Consider the following 4,858-nt stretch of genomic DNA (forward strand, 5'->3'; position numbering starts at 1 on the left):
TATCTCAAATCAAGGACATTTTGTTCTTTCTTGTTCTTGTGCTCTGCCAGTGGGAGGGAGTATAGCTCAGACAGGTGACCTGAACTGGTCAAAGGGATATTCCACACCGTAGAATGTCATGTCCAGTATATAACCTGGTGGGAGTTACCTGGAAGCGCAGTTGGTCTGGATTCAGGAAGCAGGTCCGGGCATTGGTGGGTAGTGAGTGTTGCATTGTGCATCACTTCTTTGTTTCATTTTTATTATCATTATTATTTAACATTATTGTTGTATTTTACTTTATTTTTAATTATTAAACTGTTCTTATCTCAACATACAAATTTTGCCCTGATTCTCCTCCCTATTCCACTGGGTTGGGAGGAAAGAAAATGGGATTGAGCAAGCAGCTCTGCGGTGCTTAATTTCCATCTGAGCTTAAACCACAGCATGAGTAAAGCCTGAGCCAAAATTATGATCTAGAAGATAAATATCTCACCTATTTTCTCAGAGCGTCATAGCCTCTGGAGTTTCCCTCATCCTTCCTCAAGCACGGTCCTTGAATCTGAAGGCTGCTTAAACAAGAAGGGGATGAATAAAGCACCCCATTGGGATTGCAGGTCGTGTTTTAATAACCTCAGGTTAATAGGGTGTCAGTCTCCCCTCTGACCGAGGATAAGAAAAAATGACAAAAAAAAATTCTTTTTATTTATAGGCTATGCTTCTGATATCCATCTGCTTGGACCAGGTCAGTAAGTTCATGACAAAAACATGATAAGCACAATCTGCATTTATGATTACTGAAGCCTTTAACAGTTCCCTAGCAGGGTGCCAACAAGCATCTCAGCTGGATGGAGCTGGAGTGAACATGCCATGATCTGAAACAAAATTAATCACTCCCTGAACTTCACCCAGAATGAATTTCTTCTCCCAGTATATCCAAGAATTAGTCAAAAGAAAATGTCTCATGGGCAGAATATAATGTAGGAATGAGTTTCCTTGGACATCCTTGCAGGTAGTACTTAGTGGCTGTCCCATGTACTGAGCATTTAGCAGCCTGTCTGTGTCACTACTTTTTTGCTCTTTTCTGTCCAGGCTAATGGAGTTCCTGGGAGCAGTTCAGTAATGGAACTCTGCAGGAAGTGAAAGTCCCTGCTTTTTTGTCTTCTCACCTTAACTTAATCATTAGTGTACTATAGGACCTACATTAGCTACCTCGTATAGGAGCTGAGTCTTTGCCAAAATATGGTAGAGCTCAGAGGGTAGGGAAGAGACATCACAGGAGCAACAAACCACACAGCTTTTTGGTTTTTCAGTGTGAATTGCTGTTATTACCTCACCCCTGCTTTTCTTTAAAAATCAATAAAAAAAATATCCTGCAAAATTATACAGGTGAAAAACTAGATCTATTTACTGAAGTCCCAGCAATCTGAACTTCTGTTCTCTATGACAGCTTTCTTTAGTATTATGTTAGTACAGCACACTGAGATTTTTATGACAGCAACAACAATTCATTGCCTTTTTTAGACGTTATTTGAATGTGTGCATAGAGCAGATTTACAGAAAATCTACAGAATATTCCATTTCGTGGAAATGATTCAAGCTCACTGCAGACTGTACAGTCACAGCTTTCCATTTCTGCTGGAAATAATACAAGCTTTTTTTTTTATTAGCTATAATGCAAATATGCAGATATGGAAACTGAAAGATACCCAGCTCCTTCCACTTCTCACTTCCAGTCACCCACTCTCTTTCCCTTTCACACAAATGCTTCATTGATCTGAATTCTACATTTATTTTCATCAGAAAACAGATTTAGTTGATTACTCATTCCAAATTGGAATGATTTTTGCTTTGTTTGGCAATGGGACAGATTTTTAACAGGTTTGGGTTTTCAGAGTTCACATTTCATAAGCTAACTGTGTGACTTGAGTGAGTCAATTCAAGCAGAAAAAGCAATAGAATATGCACAAACAGCTCTCTAAAATAAAGTTATTCTACTACCAATTGCTTTATTACCTCAGTATGATGTTAACAAAGTTTCTTAATTCACAGAAATCCTATGTACAACTTAATTCCTGGTTTTCTTCTTGGTCTCATGCTGTGGAGTTTTTAAATCTTTTTTTCCCAGTAAACATCAAAGCAGACAACTGGCAGTGTCTGTCATATCTGTCTGACCATTAACACAACTTGCAGGTTTTGCAGGGTCTGCAGAAGGCATTAACTTCTTTGTACCAACCTACCAGAACTCCAAAACACTACTTCTGCATCAACATAAAATGCTGAGCACCAGCCTCAGTGAGTTAAACCCCAGCTCTGGGTTGGACTTGAAAGTATCCCACTTGTGGCTGATGAAGAAGGAAATGTTGTGAAGGTTATCTGTGCCTCAAAGGCAACACCAGACCCAAGAAGTCACATTTCAGAAGCTGTTGCTTGGGGACTGCTGAACATGTATATTATGATTGTAGGAGTGAAGTTCAGAAGTGAGGCATGCAAGAAGCTGAGTTCTCACCAGGGTCTGAGAGGAGAAAATCTTTTTCTTCATTTTTTTTTCTTTACATAACCAATTCAAATATTCAAAATTCCCCGACTGCTGGGAAATCAAACATGGAGGTAGTCTCTGGTCTAAAACACTGTCACCCAAGAAGATGCGGGAACTGGGGGGACCTGTTAGTGCACCCATGGGAAAGAAACTGGTAAACCGTTCCATCTGTTTCAGACTAAGCTGCTTGCAAATCTACAGTGGGTGAGGGTACAGCTCTCATCTCATGAACAGATCCTGCTCTGACAGTATCTTTAGAGGTTCTGTTTTGGAGGGCTATCACTGGTCTCTTTACCTTCCATAGAAAAGCAAATGCTGGATTGTGAAGGAGCAGATGGCACCACAAGTCAAACACAGCCTTATGGGAACGCTGGACAACAATTAGGAAAGGGTATCTGCACCCATTCCCAAATGTTTTAGTCTAGGAGCAATAAAATATGCCTCCAAAATTGATTCCTTCAGCTACAGCTACTCCAGTAGGTTGAAGCATCTGTACTCAGAAGTACAGGATGTGGCACAAGGTGATTAGAAGGCCAAAAATTAGATTTTACCATGGGTCTTTAGACCCGTAGAAAGACAATAAATAACTTGGTAAGTTTTGCTCTGGGCAGGCATCACTTGCACAGACGAGGTCAGGAGAACAGTGTTGCAGCATCTGTAAGTCACAGTAATTACTGAAACAAAATCTCCCTGCTGGCTAACATCAGACTAAGACTGAGTTAGATGTTGTCCTGCTTATCAACTATGGGTGTCCTGAGAACTGACCTAGGGAGCTGTGGGCAAAAACAGAGATAAAATCTTTGGACTGTGTAGCTGGTTAGTCTGATTTTCAAGGAGCTGCCTGGTGGCATTGCAATGCTGGGCAGTGGCTGGCACTTCAGGGACCAGGGGCTACCCTAAATCTTTGCATCACGGCAGTTAGATTTGCACCTGAGATGGAGAGGGGATCCTGTTCCACAGCATCAGAGGAATATCTTTTGTTTATTTAATTAAGTGATCAAGAAAATACAACTGATCACAGTAATGTGGAGTTGGGAAATTCACCAAAGGCTTGCAGAAGCCCGCTTGGGTCTGGTCAGTCTCCCCAGCAAGGGCTGCTCTGAGCTCACCAGCTCACTACCCACAGTCAGAAATGACCCACAGAAGCATATTGTGTTCAGATTGGACACACGGAAACAAGTAACCTGGAGAAGTCCTGCTTTCATCATGATTTCCAGCACTGCTCTTATGGCTTGCTGCTGAGGGTAGGGAGAGAAACTGGAGTGATTGGAAGTGTCAGGCATCTGCCAGTCTACCTGCTCTCACAACCACAGACCTAAGGTAAGATTTTGCAACCAGCATCTTCTTTGTAAATCCAATCATGATATTCTTCCTCAGGGCTTACTCAGCTATGTTTCAGGACAGGCTGGGAGCTTTCCTGAGGAACAGATGTGAGAAAATATGTGCAGATGCTGAACAAGAATCCCAAATATTTTAAAATCTTCAAAGTTGTTTCCTTGGCAGTATCTGAACTAAACAGTATTTTGCTACGACAAATGTGATCTTAACTGGAATATGCCAATAAACACACATGTAAAAGTTACAGCTTGTTAATATAAATTATATCTTTCTGAATGGTGGTCCTTTAAAGATGAACAATTTCTTTCCCACCTTTGTATGGCTCAGACAGAAGCATTTTCCTTTTATGGTGAAAATTTGGACCTATTTTTTAACAACAGAATAACAGAACTGTTTGGGATAGAAGTGACCTGAAAGATTACCTGGTTCCAACCTTGCTGCCATGGGCAGAAACACCCTCCTTTAGACCAGGATGCACAAAGCCCCACCCAACCTGGCCTTGAACACTTCCAGGGATGAGGCATCCACAACTTCTCTGGGCAGCCTGTGCAAGTGTCTCACTACCCACACAGTAAAGAATGTCTTCCAAATATCTAAATCTTTTTTAATTTTGAAGTCATTCCCCCAGGTCATGTCACTCTATGACCTTGGCAAGCATCCCTCTCAAGCTCTCTTGTAGATCCTTTAGGCACTATAAGGTGTTCTAAGTTCTCCCTGGAGCCTTCTTTTCTCCAGACTGCACAACCCCAAATCTCTCCACCTATCTGCACAGGAGAGGTGCTCTAATAATATTTCAAGTCAGGGATCTGTAAGATCATTATCATATTTAATTGGAGGAGGTAAAAATTTACTAATTGTTATCAATGGATTTCTGAACAACCCCTTTTCTTTCCATTTTTTTGCTTCCTTTTTCTCATAGGTAGAACTGAATATTTACAAATCACGGTTCATTTGACATCTGGTTATTTTATTCATCAAATGAACTGTTATGCCATCATTTTA

The sequence above is a fragment of the Pithys albifrons genome, chromosome Z, assembly GCF_047495875.1.
Source record: "Pithys albifrons albifrons isolate INPA30051 chromosome Z, PitAlb_v1, whole genome shotgun sequence".
Lineage (NCBI taxonomy): Eukaryota > Metazoa > Chordata > Aves > Passeriformes > Thamnophilidae > Pithys > Pithys albifrons.